The following is a 21,752-nucleotide window of genomic DNA, read 5'->3' as shown; positions in this document are numbered from 1 at the left end:
TCAGTGAGATAAGTCCAAAGCCAAAGCCTCTTAACTGTTAAGCCATGTTTCCCTCTGATTAGTTGTCACAAGTGACTATATAGAGAAATAGACTCAGTATCACTAATGAGAAAAATCTAAAGTGATACATTCAGCCAAGAATGATACAGAGATGCCAATATCTAAGGAGCAGCTACAATGCTTCAGTAGTTAGCCTTCAGAGACTCTACCACATCAAACAATATGAAAAGTATCACCAGAAACGTTCTACTTAAGGTTTGGCTGATTCGGTGAGGAATATATAAATGTTATTAAAACCTAGAGGGCTAACTAGTCCAGTTTAACAGTGAACAGGAAAACAGACATAAGATTGAGAAGGCAGTTTGGAGACAGATTAGAGTATACCAAAACACAGAAGCTTAGATATTATTATAGGCAAGGGGGAGCCACTAAAGGCTAGGTAACTGGTAATCATACACAAGCTGTGGTTTAGAAAGCTGAATATGAGAACAGTAAGTAGGTGGATCAAAGTGGGAAAATCATCAGATGGCTGAAGCAATGGAGCTTTGTAGAGCTGCAATCCCCAACCCCTGGGCCAGCTGCAGATCTGCATCAGTTTGTAGCCTGTTAGGGACTGGGCCACAGAGCTCTGCCACCCTTCTCCCTACCCTTCCCTCCCGGCCCCCTTCCCCGGCCCTGCCACCATCCGCCTCCCACCCGAGGGAAAAATTGTCTTCCATGAAATTTAGGATTAGGAAACGCTAGGACGGCACACAGCTGGAGGTTAGCAGCAATCCCTCACATCAGTTTCTCCCTGCCTGAGCTCCACCTCCACCCAACCCCTCCTGCCCCCCCAACCCCTCCTGCCCCCTCAACCCCCCAGCCCTGTCTGTGGGAAAATTGTCTTCCATGAAACCAGTCCCTGGTGCCAAAAAGGTCGGGCACTGCTGTTGGAGGATAGCGACAGCTAATAATTTAGTCCTAGGGCAGGTTTTCCCTTGCCTATTCTTTAGTATATCCCTATTCTCTCCTGGCCATGTGAGCCAACATAAACTACAAATCAGACAAATTATAGTCTCCTTTTTCTGAGCACACTGATTCATCCAAATCAATTTCCCAATTTAGAGCAGAAGGAAAAATGGTATTTTGGGGGGTCACGGTACCAGAGGATGTGAGGCTGGGGTTATAGATAGCCATTTTCTTGGACCCTTTGGCAAAAGCCTGATTGCAATAAAAAAGAATAAAGCCAAGCAGAGATGAGATAGGTTCTAATGGGGTTATACCCCTGTTCTATTGTCCCCAAGTTCCTGGTTCTTACAGGCCTCCCTGCTATTATGTATGCTGTCAGCACCCTTACCATCCGTAGGCACTCAAAAATTCCATCTACTGTTCAAGATAGTTTAAGCTGTATTCCTATTATTTGGAACCAAGGGTCCTGACTAAAATAGGTAGCAGCAGGAATAGATGGGAACAGAGGAATGGTAAAGCGTAGAAAATGTGCAAGCAGAGTATACATAGAGGCAGTAGGACTGGGGACAAACTGAAAGACAAACTACCTTTCACTTCTCCATTAATACAAGTAAATTATATGGTAAATATTACAACTTTCTGGTACATTAAAGATATTTCACAATAAACATTTACTGAATGCCTACCTATGTACCAGATATTAGGACCCCAAACCCCTGGCTATACCAATCAATAGAAATACTATTAATTTGTATAGCATACTATAATTAAGTCAAATTATTGCTCCTGGCACCTTGCTTCACAATCTCACGGCAAACCCAGGTGATCTGTATCATTCTTTACTTCAAATTGTATCAAGAGACATCCATTCTGATATAATAACTTCACCTGTGATATAAGTTATTTTGGTTTTCATCAATAATATCTTGAACTGGGGCCAATTTGTCCAAATTAAGAACAATCAAAAGTTAAATGAGGAATTGATTTTGGTTTGAGTTCAAGGTCATCAATTTTCATTTAATTCAAGAAATATCTGAATAGCTACCATGGTTCAAAGCACACCACCTCCACCTACTGGTAGCCCAAGTTGGCAGCCTGCTCCTTATCCTTGATTATTTTCTCTCCTCTGCAACTTGAATTAGTAGTTCTCAACACTGGCTGCACACTAGAATCCTGAGGTACAATTTTAAAATATCAGTGCCCAGATCTCATCACAGAAATTCTGATTTCTAGAAATTCTAGACGGGGGCCCAGGCACTGGTATTGTTTAAAAGCTTCCAAAGTGATTCTAATAGGCAGCAAACGTTAAAAACTAATAACTATAATCTTTCCATTATCAAGTTCTACTGATTTTTATATCTGAAATTATTCTCTAATAATATGTCCCCTTTGCTCTGTTCCTACTACCTGGTAGAGGCCCTCACTATCTTGTACCTGAACTAAGCTTGGACCTCCTCAAGTCTATCTTCTATATAATCATTAACATTATATATCTAAAATGTCAATATAGGAACCTGTCACTTCCCAGTTTATAGCTCTCCCACGGCTGGGGATTACTTGCTTCAGTGGTTATCAGTCAGGATGTTGTAAAACATTCTACTATGAGGGAGTTGCAAGTGATATGTTATTAGTAGCAGTACAAGTACTGACATTTATAAAAGTTTATTTTTATAAGTATAAATTGGGTTTTCAAGGTATCCTTATATTAACACTTTCCTCCCTCATTTTAATTGTTTCCTTCAATGGAAGAAAAAAAGAAAATGACAAGCACAAGAACTCAGCATGGAAATATATCATGCATGTATTACTATCCGTTAACTCTGTCACAAAGAATAAAAAATTAAACCTGATAAACTAGGCTAGTGTTTCTCAACAAGGTAGTATTGCCTCACCAGAGGCACCTGAGAAATGCAGGAGGCTATGTTTGCTTTCACACTGACTGGAGGGAGTGTTGTTGACATCCAGTGAGCATGAGTTAAGGATGCTAAGCATCCACAATGTTTAAGAAAACGGGTTGGCTGGCCAGGCGCCGTGGCTCACGCCTTAATCCTAAGCACTCTGGGAGGCCAAGGAGGGAGGATCGATCAAGGTCAGGAGTTTGAGACCATCCTGAGCAAGAGGAGCAAGAGCAAGACCCTGTCTCTACTAAAAATAGAAATGAACTGGCCAACTAAAAACATGCATAGAAAAAATTAGCCAGGCATGGTGGCGCATACCTGTAGTCCCAGCTACTCGGGAGGCTGAGACTGAAGGACTGCTGGAGCCCAGGAGTTTGAGGTTGCTATGAGCTAAGCTGATGCCATGGCATTCTAGCCCGGGCAACAGAGTGAGACTCTGTCAAAGAAAAGAAAAAGAAAAAGAAAGAAAAACAGGTTGGCAAACTTTCTGTTAAAGTGTCACTATCTCTGTTGTATATTGTTCCCTTTTTGTACAGCTCTTTAAAAATGTAAAAACCATTCTTAGCTCATAGGCTATAAAAAACAGGCAGCGTAACCTACGGGCTACAGTTTGCCAATCCTTGATCCAGAACATCCCACATAATAAACTGACCTGTGTCCCACATGACTTTGCAACATCCTATTATCTCATATTATGTGGAAAAACCTGTTTATAATTACATGAGCCTAGAAATTAACTTTTTTACAACATACAAAATATTTTTTCCACAGTTTTAATAAACATCAAGATTTTCAGGAGGGCAACTAATACTACTCGTACTTTGGTTTGGTCAGGACTTTACAAATAAAATGTTAAGCATTTTGAAAAAAATCTCATTACTAGTGGCAATACCATTTAAAATATCTGAGCTACCAATACATCTTTATATATTTTACATTCCTTGTACTTTTCCTTTATATTACATTTGTCATATTAGAAATTATATAATTTTATTTATATGAATTATAATTATATAAGAATTTCATTCAAGGGTTTCATAAAGGGCCATTTGAAAATATTTACTATAAAAAGGAACACTAGGCCAGAGAGGTTTGAGAACCACTGAGGATCAAGTCCAAGCTCAACAAAACAAAGCCTGCTTATCTTTTAGTGCCTATTTTATAATTTCCTGCCTCTCAAACTTGACACTCAAACAGCATTCACCTCTTTGTAATTCCCCTACTAGCAATCCCAATATACTTCTTTGAAGTGCTTCTGTTCCGGCTATTCTGTCTGGAATGTCCTTCTACCACCACTTTCACCAGACTAACTTCTATTTACCATTAAAGACTCAGTTCAAGCATGGCTTCTCCAACATCCTCCTCCGGTAGTAAGGTAAGTGCTCCCTTTCTCTTCCCCAAATGCCCTAAGATCTCTATAACTGCATTTACCAATGAAATGAAATTATCTATTTACATGTCTATGTCACCTAGCAGATCTAATCTTTGAGGGCAGTGTCTATGTATCTGTTCAAACACAGCATCTAACACATAGCATCTAACACAACCCCTTGAAGTAGAATTCGTGTTCTAACAAGCACTCACAAACACCTCAACAACTTTTTAAACCAAAAATACTAAGTGTTACAGATCAACATTAAGTCCAAAAGTATTTAAAGCTACCAATTTCTTCCTGCTTTACAAAATCCTCCCATGTATATTCACCTCCATGTATATTCACAAACTCCTTTAATATAAGGGTAGAAAATAATTCAGGATGCAGATTTCTGTTTGGCTATTCTAGCCTTGCAGATTAGCAAGGGGCTGAGACCCAAAGGAAATTTAGGCTAGGAAATTAGAGGAAAGGAAAAATTTGAATGAAAATGTAATTCATCATATGAATATTATTAACAAAGTTGTTGCTGCTAGTATATAACCATAGAGTGACCCCACATGGTATGGCTGATGGTGGGAAGCTTGGAGAAACAGCTAGTATCCTAGTCAATACAGATCAGCAACATGCTAAAGATATACTTGATTGAAATATAATGATCCAGTAACAGTTTTTAAGCATTAAGTATTAATACTTATCAATCTGAAACTGAAATTCCACATGAACACAAAATGTGTGGTAGTAGGGGAGAGGAAATGAAAAGAGAAAGTAAACAGATTGCTATACATACCATCCCTATCAAAATCCTAGCAAGATTTTTTGTAGATGTAAACAAAATTATTCTAAAATTTATGTGGAAATCCAAAGGCAATAGCTAAAATAATTTTGGAAAAGAACAATAAATACTTGACACTCAAACAACACTCACCTCTTTGTAATTCCCCTACCAGCAATCTCAATATACTTCTTCTTTCGAAGTGCCTCTGTTCCTGCTATTCTAACTATCTGGAATGTCCTTCTGCCACCAATTTCACCAGACTAACTTCTATTTACCATTAAAGACTCAGTTCAAGCATGGCTTCTCCAATATTCCTCCTCCGGTAGTAAGGTAAGTGCTCACAGACCAACAAAACAGAATAAATAACACAGAAACAGACCCATACAAATATGCATAACTTATTTTTGACAAAATTGCAAAAGCAATTTAGTGTAGGAAAGACAGCCTATCCACAAAAGGTGTTGGAACAAATAGATATTTGTAGGTTAAAAACAAGCAAAACAAACAAAAAAAACCATGTCAAGCTAAGTCTCACAACTTAGATAAAAATTAATGTAAATCAAAAACTTATATATAAATATAAAACTATAAATTTTTTTTAAAACAATAGAAGAAAACCTTTGGGATCTAGGACTAGGCAAAGAGTTCTTATACTTGATACCAAAAAGCATGATCCATAAAAGAAAAAACTTTTAAATTCAACCTCAACATAATTAACTTTTGTCCTGTGCAAAGACTCCTGTGGAAAGGATGAAAGGACAAGCTACAGATTGGGAGAAAACATTTGCAAACCACACACCAACAAAGGACTAGGCTCAGCATTAAAAAACAAACAATCCTTCTCCAAAAGCTCAGCACTTGTCCCCAAGGCCACATTAGAAGAACAAAGACAAGTGGTTTGAGGAGAAGGAAAGGAAATTTATTAATTTGTTGGCAAATGAGGAAATGGCAGACTCACATCTTCAAGTACTATTTTTCTAACTATAAGTAGAAACACAGAGCTTTTAAAGGGAGGGTTTCAACTTTAGGCTATTTTTGTTGACTATAGTTGATGGTTCTGTTTGAGGTTGGGTTAGTAATCTTCCTGAATACACCGGTTTTTTAATTAAAGTTTTGGAAGTTTTTCTATCTAAATGGTAGGATCTCTAAAGTTTCTTGAAACCTGTATTTAAGAGTAGTCTTTTTTATAACTTTTTCTGAAGAAGTATATTTTGGAATATAGCCAGTTAAAAATCACTTTTTGAGAAGAATCAAAGTAAAATAATAATTGTCTGTAGATGACAAAAAATCTTACAAATAGTTATGGTTAAAGAGACAATTGACAAATTTGGTTTTTTTCTTGTCACATAATTTTACATAATAACCATAATTATTACTGATAACATACACCAAGATATACTAGAATTTTAGGAATCTCATATAATTTTGGAACACATAACAGATTTACATAAATATAACCCAAAGAAAGTTAAACACCATTTTGTATTTCACAAAGTTCTTTGAATAGTTACAACATGTCAGATAAGCCTAATATATCTCTCTTAGACTTTTAGTAGCTCTAATATATATATATATTTTTTGGTGGGGGCCAAACCACGTGGCTTTATTATACACTCCTGGACGAGGTTCTGGGGCCCTAAGAGAGGGGGGCCCCCAGAAGTCACTCTCTAATTTTTTTTAAAAGTTTGTTTAAGGTCAAAAAGACTGAATATAGAATTTTGATTTTGGAAAGTTTGTCAAATATTAAAACAGTAGTCACAATGGAGGGTCACAGGTTATTACAAATTAAGTCTTTTATTTAGCCAAAGTGATAAATAATTTAAAGATTTTGCAAAGCAAAAATTTTATTCTTTAATAGGAAGCTGTTTCCCAAACAATCTTTCATAAGACCTAATAAAGACATGCTGAAGGAAAAATTAATAAAGAGGTAAACTGAATTGTTAGGCAGGGACCAAATCTGCAGATGGCAGATACGGGCCAGGTGGGTGGTTCCTAGGGATAAAGAAGCAGGGGAGGGAACTTCAGGAAAATGCAGCTAACAACTCAAAAAGCAGGAACTTAAGGTTTTGATGCATACACACCTGTGGAGCTGCAACTTTGTTGAAAAAATACTTGTATTTCAATCATCTGGTAACATCACATACCTCCTACGACCCCTCCCCCAGCCCAGGCCAATAAAAATCACCTGGGAGTCTTCAACATCTTTCTCCACTTGTACAGACTAACCCATTCCTCTCTGGAATGTACTCTCCCTTTGTATAGCTCCTTTTTTCTACAATAAAAGCTGTTTGTGTTGAATTGCTTGTTGTCTGTGGTCACTCCATTGCACTGGCCCTGCTTATGAATGTTCTAAGCAAGGAGCCAGAGAACCAGGACAACAGTCCGCCTAGAGGCTGGACCTGATACTGAATCTGTTTTTGTTCCTCTCTTTTGCTTTGTAGTTTATTTAAAAGGTGAGCCAAAAAATTTTTTATTTTTATTAATATCATATGAAAAATTTACCCAAAAGAGAAAATTAAATTATATCTTGTATTAGCATATTATTAATGATAAAGTTAATTTTAATAAAACCTTATACACTCTGGGAGGCCAAGGCAGGCAGATCGCTTGAGCTCAGGAGTTTGAGACCAGCCTGAGCAAGAGTGAGACCCCATCTCTACAAAAAAATAGAAATATTATCCGGGTGTTACGGCACTTGCCTGTAGTCCCAGCTACTAGGGAGGCTGAAGCAGAACGATTGCTTGAGCCCAGCAGTGTGAGGTTAGAGTGAGCTATGATGACTCCACTGCACTCTACATAGGATGACAGAGCAAGACTGTCTCAAAAAAAAAAAAAAATTATAACCTTTTAAAATATAGTTTGTATATAGAATTGGGGTTTTTATATGTAGTAGTTTTAATCACACGTTAATTATAATGTTAATTTTTAGCAACTGGTTTTTAATGAAAAACCTGGGAGGTAAGCAATTTTAATTATGTGTCAGATATAGAACTCAGGACAAAAGACAATGTCTGGAGTATCTAATCTTTGTTAGCAGAGCTGGGCCAAGACAGGCTAGTGTGGGGTTTTTTTAGGTTTTATCACAGCTTATAGACTCAAATTTAAAGTTATAAGACTATACATGCAACAGTTTTATGACCTTAAACCATTTAGCTAAAAGAGTATAAACCTGTCTGACCAGTATGTTTAGAAAAAGAATGTCTAAACTAAATTTTGAAGATTTTTTTTATTCAATTTTACCAATAATTTTTAAATTATCTTTACCAAAGATTACTAAAGTCACATGAACTTGAAAAACATTTGGACTAGTTTTTTAATTTATGAGTACTCATTTATAAGCCAATTTGGGACCACAGACAATAGACAAAGACATATACAATGCATACATGAAGACATACACACTTATACATGGACCCTACAACCTTGATTTCAAAACTAGCCATGAGACTAGTAAAACTTACCAGTCTAAAAGGATAGGTAGATTCAAATCATATCACTGAGAACAAAACAAACAAAATTTCACTTGTCTCACACACAGCCCAAGCCCTCACTAAGTGTCAGAGGAAACAAGGTATTAATGGACATCTTAAAGCACAGAGAGAGAAAATCTAAGCCCCTGTAAGGAGTTTGGGTGTGATAGCACAAGACCAAAATGGATGCCAAAGCCACATAAAATCATAGGAATTTATCACAGGACTTTATAAAAAGACCAACTTCATTTAGACAGGTAGCATTCAATCTCAGGCCCCCACAAGAGAGAGATGCCATGGGACTATACACACAATATTTTTACAATACATGTTTTTTGTTTTGTTCTGTTTTTTACAATACATGTTTTTACAAAAACATTTTTCCAGGTGTTTAAACTATACCCTTTCTTATGTAAGGCCCAAAGAAAGGAGAAGCCTCCTTTGTATACAGCTGCCACTAACACTGTCATTCTTTTCTAGCTAGCTATTATACACATCAAGGTCATTTTTTTTAATACAAAGTGATTTTTGATATCCTCAAATGTCAAAGCAACAGGGTAACATAATACAAAAGAAAGTAGAGTTTAAGTAGAGTTTTATGTCTGAGAGGAATCTGTTCATGATTCTTTAGACTCCATAAAGAAAACAGAAGACACCCAAAAAAGGAGGTGAGTGGTGTCTTTTTTCTGAGTGCCTTAGGGTCTATGTCATTAGAGGTCACTTCTAGATTTTTTCATGTGGTACCAAAGATGGCAAAGAGAAGGAGTAGGGAGGAGTAGAGGTAAATGGAGCAGATTTTAGTCAGGACAAACAACTGATATATTTTGTTTTTGAACTTTTTAATTAAAGGTACCCTTCTAAGTGAAACCAACAAGTCCCAAGACTATAACTTAAGGAAGAAAAAGGTGATCATAAAACATAGAGACATAAAACAAGATAGAGGGAACTTTATCTAGTATCCCTCTTCATGAACAACACAGGAAGATAAAGACAAAGGAGATGGCATTCTGGGAGGGAAGGCCTCAAACAATATGAATTCATATCTCAAAGTACAAAAACTACACCAGCGTCATTATACCAAGACTAGTTACACAAATCTTTTTCCCCCATTAATCAAAACACACAGACAGTGATCTTTACCATCTGTTCAACCAAACTGTACAAAGAGAAAGATAAGAAGCCTGGCTGGTAAGAAATTAGTAACCTTTTTGCCAGCTTTTTCAGGCCCTGGTTTCTCTTCATTGCAGTTTTCCAGAAGAACAGAGCAGCTTTGGTCATCATGCCAATTATGCCAAACTCTAGGGATCAAAGGCCCCTGGCTCCCCAAAATTTTACCAAGATGTAGGGCAGGAGTCCTCAAACTTTTTAAACAGGGGGTTAGTTCACTGTCCCTCAGACCGTTGGAGGGCCGGACTATAGTTTAAAAAAAACTATGAACAAATTCCTATGCACACTGCACATATCTTATTTTGAAGTAAAAAAAACAAATGGGCAAAAACACCCGCATGTGGCCCACAGGCTGTAGTTTGAGGACACCTGATGTAGGGAGTAAAGGGCCCAGTCCCCATAAAGGTTTACTAAAATATCCCTGACATAAAGCAGATTGATTAATAGGAGGAAAAAGAAACAAATTTATTTAATGCATATACACAGGAACCCTCAGAATGAAGATGTGACTCCCCATAAAATAATAATTTCAGATGCAAATTGTTACATTTGAAAAAAATATAAACAGCCGGGCGCAGTGGCTCACGCCTGTAATCCTAGCTCTCTGGGAGGCCGAGGCAGGCGGATTGCTCGAGGTCAGGAGTTCGAAACCAGCCTGAGCAAGAGCGAGACTCTGTCTCTACTAAAAATAGAAAGAAATTAATTGGCCAACTAATATATATAGAAAAAATTAGCCGGGCATGGTGGCGCATGCCTGTAGTCCCAGTTACTCGGGAGGCTGAGGCAGAAGGATTGCTTGAGCCCAGGAGTTTGAGGTTGCTGTGAGCTAGGCTGATGCCATGGCACTCACTCTAGCCTAGGCAACAAAGCAAGACTTTGTCTCAAAAAAAAAAAAAAAAAAAAAAAAAAAAATATATATATATATATATATATATACATCCATCTTCCTTCAACTAAAATTTAGCACTGTCCTTCAAATAAAAATTATATGGAATTAATTTGGAGGTGCTAATTTTTAAAGCATCTTAAAAATTATCTACTATATGTGATCTTATAACCAAGTTATCTAATATATATCTGTGGAACAGAATTTAGAGTCCAAAAATTAACCCTTATATTTATGACCAACTGATTTTTAACAAAGGTGATAAGGCAATTCAGTGGGGGAAACAAATGGGGCTGGGACAACTGTATACCCACATGCAAAAAGTTTAATTTAGACCATGTTTCAACTTTTCATTGTCATGCCCCTAAAGAGCTTTTCAGACATTTTTAACCTAATTGTGCCTTCCCACCATGAAATGTTAGTACCACAGATCAACTATATATTTGTATACTAGATATATCTGTGCTTTATGTATAAAAACAGTAGTATTTTTTCATTCCCCAAGAATCAATTCTTGTCCCTGTTGAGAATGCACAAAAATATTAACTCATACCTGTACACAAATAACTCAAAATGGATCAAAGACAAAAATGTAAAACCTAAAACTATAAAATTTCTAAAAGGAAAAACAGAAGAGACCTCTTTGAGACTATGGGAGTTATGAGCCAGGAACCATGAACGAAAATCAATATATACATCATAACACCATTATATAGTATGTATAAATGTTATTTTCCTTCCAGATGGTATTACCCAACTAATACAAGAGCTCTATTCTAACTGGCTTAGAGATTAATAAGGCTTAGATAAATACTCCTAAAACTCTCAAGAATATAGAAAATCCAAATATTTTTCAAGTATTGGCAAGGATGTCAAAGAACTGAAAATGTCAGGAAAGTAGGAAAGTAAAATGATACGACCATTTTGCAAAACAGTTTGTCAGTTTCTTAAACATATACTTTCCATATGATCCAACCATTTTACTCCTAGGAATTTGGAATGAAAGCATATGTCCTACAAAAATAGTCATAGCAACCTTATTACAGTATATCATACAATGGACTACAACTCAGCAATAAAAAGGAATGAACTATTGATATAAGCAACATGAATGAATCTGATTCATTATGCTGACCAAAGGTAACTAGCCAAAAAAAAAAGCATATACTAAATGATTCCATTTATATAAAACCCTAGAAAATGTAAACTAATCTATAGTGACAAAAAATCAGTGGTTTCCTGGGGAAGAAGGTCTAGGGAGGGGTAGGAAGGAGGAATTTATGAGCCCAGCACACTTCTGCTGTGCTACTCTGCTATCTAGGAAGGAGAAATTTAAAAAGGGACCCTGGGGAAACTTCTGGGGGTGTCAGACATGTTCACTATCACAGAGTACATTTATATGTCACTTTATCGAATTTTATGTTTTAAATATGTATAATTAACTTTATATCTATAGTACTGCAATAAAGCTGTTAAAATAATTGGTCCTAGGTAAGAATTTCAATATATTTTTGAAAGATTTCAACATTGGGGACCCATTTGGACCCACAGAGATAGTATAAAGATTATTTTAAAGTGAAAGCAATTTGGGTTAAAGGTGTACATAGAAATCTTATCTGAGCTTCCTTCCGGAAAACACAGTTGCCATTAACCCTGCTCCAAGGGTTCCTATGAATTCAGCTGCCATGGAGACAGACTGCCCATTTCCATTAGCCTCAAATTGACCAATAGAACCTTCCATACCTTTCCATTGAAGCCCACATTAAGTCTGAGAAGCAACAGTTCCCTCTTTTTGTGCAGTTTCAGTTTCCCATGGTCAATGGGGGTTCTAAAGTATTAAATGGAAAATTCTGGAAATAAGTCATAAGTTTTAGTGGGACACAGAGGTATGCAATTGTAGTCCCAGCTACTTGGGAAACTGAGGCAGGAAGATTGCTTGAGCCCAGGAGTTGGAAGCCACAGTGTGCCATGATAGTACCTGTGAACAGCCACTATACTTCAGCCTGGGCAACAGAGTGAGACACCTCTCGGAAAAAAAAAAATGTTTAATTGTACACAGTTCTCAGTAGCATAATGAAATCTCATGCTGTCCCACTCCTTTCTTCCCAGAAAGTGAATCATCCCTTTGTCTGCATATCCACACTGCATACATTACCAAAGGTCACTTAGCAGCCCCCTTGGTTATCTAATTGACTATCTCAGTGTTTCACTGTCTAAGTACTTATGATAAAGTAACATTCATTTTACTTAATAATGACCCCAAAGTACAAGAATTGTAAGACTGACAATTCAGATATGCCAAAGCCATAAAGTGCTTCCTTTAAATGAAAAGGTGACCTTGACATTCCTTGGCTGGGGTTCAGCACTATTCATGGTTTGGCATACACTGGTGGTGGTGATGGGGGGGGGGGTCTTGGAACATATCCCCTGCAGATAAGAGTGAAGTACTGTATAAACCTTTTATCTGTGGCTAGTAAACATCACTGAGCACTCCCATGATAAGCATAAATAAACCTTGTCTTTTCTCCTTATCAGATAATGTGCAGGTCCCTAATCATTAGAAACACGTTGGAAGAGGGAAAGTTTCCTTCCCAACAGCTTTGGCAATGAGGACAGGATGGCTGGGATTCCCTGTTTGCTCTGGAAACTGCAGCTGAGATCCCAGAACTTCTGACAAAGCCAGCAAAAATAATCATTTTACCAGTCAGACCTAGATCTCAGGGTCCAGCTAAGCAAGGATGGTAAGAACCTCTGCTTGTCTTTTCTAAAAGGGATTTTCCAAAATTTAGATTTATAGGAGAAAACACTTGTAGGAACTAGTTCTTTGAGCATGTGACTCTTGGTATGAGTACTCTTATTATAGATCCTTTCCCTCCCAGGGATCGCCATTGTGTCTTGTCTCATTTTGTGTCCTGAGACCTTGGCTTGGGTACAGCAACAGCATTTTCTCACTAGTTTTCCACCTACCAGGGGGCACAGATTGTTGGATTTGTCTACAGGTAGACAGTCAGAGGGTGGAGGCCTGAAATACCTTCTTACAGACCTTAACAGCTCCAGGGACATTAGTCCAAATAAAAGATCTCGGTCCATAAGAGCATGTGTTGTCTCTTTTCCTTGTTGCCTTGCTGGTACAAAGAAGTCCCATTTCAGTATCACCTACCCAGTGTCACAGATTAGTGGGTCTAGGATAGATGATATCCCTCTTTTGCAGGAGATGAGAGACAGGAGTTTTCACAAACACCATTCTTATTGGCTGTGGCAACAAGGCTCTTTGTTTGCTTTTTCTCTCTTTGAATGTCTTAGGGAGTGACTCAGGATCACAGAGCCTGCATCTCCTGCACCCTTTCTGGGGACACTTCTTGCATCCATTAAGCCATAAAAAGGCTTATGATTTGAATCACATTTTGAATGAGTATGCTTTCTGAAGCTGGGTTAGAATCCCAGGCTTCTTTGTTTGGAAGACACCTCTTGGACTAGAAGTTCTTCCTAGTTCTGGTTTCAAGGCCTCTCTGTTCTCCTCTTGGGCTCCCTCTCCTTGCCTCTTTATTTCAAGGCCTCTCTGTTCTCTGTACTTGATCCTGCTCCTCTCATGGAAACGTCTCAGTCAGCTGAGCCCCGCCATGTCAAACTCCTGACTATATGCTCTGCCACTGCAACACTAACTCTCTTTCCCTCCCTTTCTTGTTGGTATGACTTTACTGAGGATAATTTAGAGCTTCTTTGAGAAAACTTAAGATCTCCCAAGCTGGCTCCTCTGAGACTTACCTCTTTCCCACTCCAGCTCCTCAATTCCCTATAGTCACTAGAACTTTAGGCCATCTGCTCCCTCCTTTGGGGGAGCTCAAGGGGGAATCAGAGACCTAGGCTAAAAAGGCTAACTGGAAACAGAATTTAGTCCACAGCCTCTATAAATATGTCAGAACAAAAGAAAATCTTAAACCTCCGCAAATACTGGTAAAAAGCTTTAGCCTTCATATTGATTGAGCAAACAACTTATTCTATCTGCCAGAAACATAATTTGAATAAAAAAGAAAGTAGAGCAAAGATAAGAACTAACTCTTATACATAAACTAGTGAATTCTGTATCACTGTATTTATGCCTGACTCAGGGCTAAATTTTTAGAATGAAAGCCATAAAGATCTCCACTTCCATAATATGATATTTTCCCACCTCCAGATGGTATTACCAAGTTAATAAAAGAGCTCTATTCTAGTTGGCTTAGAGAAAAACAAGCATCCTCACATATTAAATATTCTTAAAACTCTGAAAGATATAGAAAATTAACCCAAATTTTTTCAAGTTCATGTGATTTAGACAAACATTTGATAAATAAAACTTGTCATATTAATTTAATAAAAAATACATGTCTTTCAATGTCTTCAGAGTTGTCAGCATTAAGTATAATACAGACATATATTTTATTCTACTTGGGTTTACTAGTCAAATAAGCTTATATTCATTAGATATTTAAGATTAGAAAACTTTCAAATTGAGTCATTATTCTGACAAACTTTATTTCAATAATATTTGTGTTTTACAATACATCTTAAAAGTAGTTTCCAAAATATGTATGATAATTTGAAACCTTAAGTTATACTAAGTGATAGATATCCATTGAACATATAAATAATTTCTAAGTAAAATAAAATACTGAAACAATTACTGAATATAAGTTTAAATTTATAAACTTTTGGCTTTTTATTTTTACAGACAGATTAAAGGCATTTGGGTCTATTAATAAACAAATATTCTTCTTGCCAAAGTGAGAAGTTGTAATGAAGATGCTTATACCTCTAGAATATTTGAGATGCTATATTCATAAAATTTGCTAATCTACTTCACAATTATCTATCTTCTAGTTTTCCTTGTAAAATAAAGGTCATCAATGGTTAAAAATGATAATCAATGCACATAAATAGAACTACTAGAAACAGTAAGCATGAAGGAAAACAACTTTGTATGGAAAGTATTCAAGATATATAAAATGTGCTTTTGTTAAAAGAAAAATGAGTAATTTTGTCCTTAAGTAGTTATTTAAAGATTGTTCCAAAATGAGAAAGAGGAAGGGAAAGTGAAAGACAAAAACCTGAAAGGATATAGAAAGTTGTAAAGGATATGTGGATGGGGGAAAAAAATGGAAAAAGAACTGAAATTCATGTGATCAAGCTGGCTAAGATTGAATGGGCTTATTATAAGGTTTTAAAATAAGCTTTAATATCAATGGTGCACTTATGCAAAACTAGAGTTTGTTTTTCTCTCTCTTAAAGGAAAACCCTTCACTGCCTGAGACTGTACATTAAAAAAATAATAATTTAAACAAAAAGGAAAAATTTTCTTGGACTATTTGTTTACTCTTTATGAGAGATTGTATGAAAGGTTTTGCTTCACTTTTTAAGTAATCTGTCTAGAAAACAAAGATTCTGTACCTTATTGGAATAATTTGGTGCTTTATCATATCTTTGATTATTTAAGAAAACCAAGTCTTCTTTTAAAAATGACCTAGGACCCCCTGGAACACACAGCAGGAAAAAAACAAAACAAAAGAAACAGTAATATTCACAAACATATCCCCAAAAGTAAAGTATGCAAGTTTTCTTTTACTTTATCACAAATATTACAACTCTAATGAAAACATAAGGTATACCCACAAATCACTTTGGTTCCCTTCTAGCTCTTGTCCATATGCATATAATAATCTTTGATCATGGATCATGGTTGCAATTATAGTGTGTATATACATATATATGTATATACATATATATATATATATATACTGATTTTTTTTTTTTGAAGCAGAGTCTCACTCTATCACAGCAGCTAGAGTGCAGTGGCGTGATCACACCTCACTGCAACCTAAAACTCCTGTGATCCTAAAACTCAAGTGATCCTCCTGCCTCAGCCTCCCAAGTAGCTGGGACTACAAGTACATGCCAGTGTGCCCAGCTAATTTTTCTTTTTTTAGTAGAAACAGGGTCTTGATTTTGCTCAGACTAGTCTCGAACTCCTGAGCTCAAGTGATATTCTCCCCTCGGCCTCCCAGAGTGCTAGGATTACAGGTATGAGCCATATACCTGGTCAGATATATTTGAAAGCTATATAAACATTTAGACATTTAATAACCCAAGACTATTTGGCACTTACAAATATATTACCTGTATCATGAAAAATACTAATAAATAATATTTGCACAGAATCAAGTAGTCTCTAGGATTTAAAGAAGTCACCAGTCGGGTACAGTGGCTCATACCATATCCCAGCTATTTGGGAGGCTGAGGTAGGAGGATCACTTGAGGCCAGGAATTTAAGACCAGCCCAGGCAACATAGGGAGAACCTATCTCTAAAAAAATTTTTTTTAAATTAGCTGGGTGTGGTGGCATGCACCTGCAGTATCAGCTACTTGGGAGGATCACTTGAGCTCAGGAGTTGAAGGCCACAATGAGCCATGATCTCACACCACTGCACTCCAGCCTGAATAACAAAGTAAGACCCCATCTCTAAGGAAAAAAAAAAGTCAGCAATTCAAAACGTAACACCAATACACCTATTAGAATAGCCAAAATCTAGATGCTAGTATACCAAATGATGGCGAGGATTTGACAATAACTCAAATTCATTGCTGGTGGGAATGTAAAGATGGTACAGTCACTTTGGAAGACAGTTTGGTAGTTTCTTAAAAAACTAAACATTCTTGTGCCATATATTCAGATGTTTACAACAGCTATATTCATTAACTGCAAAACTTGGAAGCAACCAAGATGTCCTTCAGTAGATGAATGGATAAATTAACTGTGATATATCCAAACAACGGAATATTATCTAGTACTAAAAAGAAATGAGCTATCAAACCATGAAAAGCCACAGACATATCTTAAAATGTATATTATTAAGTGAAAGAAGCCAATCTAAAAAGGCTACATACTGTATAATTCTAACTATATGACATTCTGGAAAAGACACAACTATAGAGGCAGTATAAAGATCAGTGGTTGTCAGTGGGGAAAAGAAAGGAGGAATGAACAGGTGAAGCACTGAGGATTTTTAGAGCAATGAAATTACTCTGTATGCTGTTAAACATAATGGTGGACATATGTCATCACATATCTGTCAAAACCCATAGAATTGGGCCAGGCGCAGTGGCTCACACCTGTAATCCTAGCATTCTGGGAAGCAGAGGTGAGAGGATCACTCAAGGTCAGGAGTTCGAGACCGGCCTGAGCAAGAGCAAGACCCCGTCTCTACTAAAAATAGAAATTAGCCGACAACTAAAATACATATATATATAAAATTAGCCAGGCATGGTGGCACATGCCTGTAGTCCCAGCTACTTGGGAGGCTGAGGCAGAAGGATTGCTTGAATCCAGGAGTTTGAGGTTGCTGTAAGGTAGGCTGACACCATGGCATTCTAGCCCAGATAATAGAGCAAGACTCTGTCTCAAAAAAAAAAAAAAAACCATAGAATGTACAATAAAAAGAATGGACACTGATGTAAACTATAGACTTTGGGAGATAATGATATGTGAATATAGGTTCACTTATTATAATAAATGTACAACTCTGGTGCAGGATATTGATAGTAGAGGAGGCTGGGGGGCTACAGAGAGTATATGGGAACTCTGCACCTTTTGCTCAATTTTAGTGTGAACCTAAAACTGCTCTAAAAAAATAAAATCTATTTACATTTTTAAAAAAAGTAACAGCAAGGACGGGCATGGTGGCTCACTCCTGTAATCCTAGCACTCTGGGAGGCCAAGGCGGGTGGATAGCTTGAGGTCAGGTCAGGAGTTTGAAACTAGCCTGAGCGAGACCCCATCTCTACTAAAAATAGAAAGAAATTAATTGACCAACTAAAAATATATATACAAAAAATTAGCCGGGCATGGTGGTGCATGCCTGTAGTCCCAGCTACTCAGGAGGTGAGGCAGTAGGATTGCTTGAGCCCAGGAGTTTGAGGTTGCTGTGAGCAGGCTGATACCACGGCACTCACTCTAGCCTGGGCAACAAAGTGAGACTCTGTCTCAAAAAAATAAAAAATAAAAAAGTAACAGCAATGTGTTTCAATGATCTCAGTTACTATGAAGAAAATTAAATTCTTCAGTCTTCATATCAAATAACATACACGGGCACAAGAAAAATTTCAGTCTTATTATGTTTTTCAAAGACAGCAAGAGATAGCGTTGTTTCCTAGAATCTGATATTGTCAGCTACCTCTTTAGCAGAGCCAAAAGATAGGAACAAGCTAGCACCAAAGCTTAAATACATGTCCAGTTCCTGTTCTGTTTACTGCTTGCTCTCTCTGTACAAAGAACAATTCAGATTTAGTAGACGTCAGAATGAGATCATTCCATAGATTCTATCTGAATCTGAAAAATATCAAACTCATTAGCTAAAAGATTCTTAAAACCACAATGTAAATGAAAAAAAAGAAAAAACGAAAATAAATAAAATAAAAAAGAAAAATTTATTAAAATTTATAAAAAAATATTCTGATGGCTATTAATTTCTCACAAGAAAAAATTTATATATAAACTAAATAGTAAGCATAAAGATTAATTTTCTCTTGAGACATGTGGTATTAAAACAATTTATTATCATTTAGGCAAAAAGGTTACAATGTGTTATAAACTAAAAGCGTGTATGTTTCCCATTCATACGTTCAAAGCCTAACCCTCAATAGGATAATATTTGGAGATGGGGCCTTTGGGAGGTAATTAGTGTTAGATGAGGTTATGAGGGTGGGCCCTCATGATGGGGTTAGTGCCTCTTTAAGAAGACACACCAGAAAATCTCTCTCTCTCTCTCTCTCTCTCTCTGTGCCCATACACAAAGAGGTCATGTGAGCACATAGTAAGCCAAATGAAGAGGACTCAGAATGAAACCTACCTTGCCAGCACCTTGATCTTAGATTTCCTACTCTCTAGAACTGTAAGAAATAAATTTCTATTGTTTAAGCCAACCAATCTATGGTAATTTGTTATGGCAGCCCAAGCAGACAAGACACAGCAGAAACTAAAAGCAATTTTAATGACTGACCCATTAAAATGATTGACTCATCAGACCCATGACTTCCAGCTTTATACCTATTAATTTTTCAAGTGAATTTGCTATCAATGGATTTAAATTCACAATAGGATAGGAAATAAAAGCAAAAGGAATATAATAATCAAAATTCAGGATTTTGGACTGTGAAAATCAAATTTACAATTCTGGATAAATCTCCCATCTTGCGGATTACATCTGTTGCTTTGCTTCCTTCCACTGTACTCATGTGACCATTTTGTTTTTTACTGAAAATCTGAACTAAGTGGCAACAGGAAGTAGTGAATTCAAACTGATTAATTTTGATCCTTCTAAGCAACTTTAATAAAAAGTATCATTATAGCATAAGCAGAAATCATAATTAAGATCATGATTTTCAAGATTACCCCTGACTTTAAAAACCAACAAAAATTTCCAGGAAAATGAGCTTCCTAAAATACTGGAAGCTGAGGCATACATATGACTGGATAGTGGAATCTGTTTTCTTCTCCTTGATAAAAATGAAGCCTTACTGACACACGTTTGGCAGGTCAAGTGTTTTAAATACTCTTAATCTCGAATGATGATGTGAGTCAGTGTAAAATGGCAGCTGAGTAGCAAAAATTAACTTTTACAGGAAGAGTAACAGTGGGGGCCAAAAGAATCCAAGCTGAAATATGTTTGAATTTTCTCTGGCCCATTTTCCCTCAGAGAGAGATTTTATATAGTTGGCTACGTAAATCAGGAATTTAATCTAACCTTACAATGGGTAAGGGTGGATGGGTTCATGACGGTCTCCTCACCAATGAGTAAACCTACCTGAAACTCTGTAGAGCTACGTGGTTTGGTAGCTATGTTGAAATATTTAGTTCATGCTTTGCAGGATTCAAGAAATTCTCTTTCTAAATATAAATCTGAGTTTATTTTTTTGAGACAGAGTCTCACTTTGTTGCCCGGGCTAGAGTGCCGTGGTATCAGCCTAGCTCACAGCAACCTCAAACTCCTGGGCTCAAGCAATCCTTCTGCCTCAGACTCCCCAATAGCTGGAACTGCAGGCATGCACCACCATGCCCGGCTAAGTTTTTCTATATATTTTTAGCTGTCCAAGTAATTTCTTTCTATTTTTAGTAGAGAAGGGGTCTTGCTCTTGGTCGAGCTGGTCTCGAACTCCTGAGCTCAAACGATCTACCCACCTGGGCGTCCCAGAATGCTAGGATTACAGGCAGGCGTGAGCCACGCACCTGGCCTAAATCTGAGTTTATGTCACTTGCCCAATGAAAACTTTTCACTGGCTCCTTACTCCCCACAGAATAAAGTCTAAATGTAAAGAACAGCATTCTTGACAATCAGGTCCCCTTTAATCATCTTGCATCTCACATATTTTACAGTGACATTGATATCTTTAAATTCTACATATTTCCATATTTATATGCCTTAATTCTGTTCCCCTATGTAGAACTCCTTATCCTGCTTGTGGAAATCTTATCTTGTAGACCCCAGTTAAATGTTGTTATACCCTAGTAAGTGGAATTAATTACAACTCATTCATTAAAATTCTGTTTTCAATGCTCATCACTTATCCATATGTTCATCTCCCATAGTAAACTAAAGGCCCCTTGTAAAATACAATGTCTTACTCATCTTTGTATTTTTCCCAATACTTGTCACAATACTTTGTACATAGTTTAATGTATATAAGAATGAATAAAAAATTCCATACTTGTTTTATTACCTGAATAAAAGGAATGCTTCAATTCTGCATCATCCATCATTCAGTTTATCTACCTAGACAGAAGAAAATAAATGACTATGCCTAATCTAATGGAGTATTAAAAGGGTTTACAATTTAGTAACAAGAAAATCTTTTAAAAAATTTTTTAAATCAGGTAGCCCCCCAAACCAGAATAGGTTCAGAGAGACTCCCAATAAGAAAATCTTGAGATGTATTTTATAAAAAGTGGTGGTTTCTGTTTCCAAGTCCATTAAGCAAGCCAGCTCCCAAATCTTAATGTTCTGAATGCCTGAAAGAACAGCTTAGTATCTGCTTCAGTAAAATCTCTTGAGGCTAGATATCTTGAAAGCAATTTGCTGCCTTCTATATTACCCATCTAATTACAGAATATTACATTAGGATTATATTAAATTACCCTGTTATTCAATAAAAAGATCTACAATTTTAGTTACTCTGGAACAAATTTACATACCAAATCAGAAAC

General features: G+C 36.7%; 1 protein-coding gene across 5 annotated transcripts in view; it reads right to left on the bottom strand.

The window, feature by feature from the left end:
• The window catches only part of COMMD1 (copper metabolism domain containing 1), a 137,812-nt gene that overhangs the window by 99,073 nt on the left and 16,987 nt on the right, over window positions 1-21,752 (bottom strand). Inside the window, exon 2 of one of the 5 annotated variants that reach the window (XM_076000821.1) lies at window positions 21,269-21,321. The exons of the other annotated variants lie outside the window; for them this stretch is intronic. The gene's annotated coding sequence lies outside the window, so the exon portion shown is untranslated. The remainder of the gene's footprint in view (window positions 1-21,268; window positions 21,322-21,752) is intronic. 5 annotated transcript variants of the gene reach the window in all.

The sequence above is a fragment of the Microcebus murinus genome, chromosome 3 (genome assembly GCF_040939455.1).
Source record: "Microcebus murinus isolate Inina chromosome 3, M.murinus_Inina_mat1.0, whole genome shotgun sequence".
Classification (NCBI taxonomy): domain Eukaryota; kingdom Metazoa; phylum Chordata; class Mammalia; order Primates; family Cheirogaleidae; genus Microcebus; species Microcebus murinus.
This window is presented reverse-complemented; position numbering and strand designations above follow the sequence as displayed.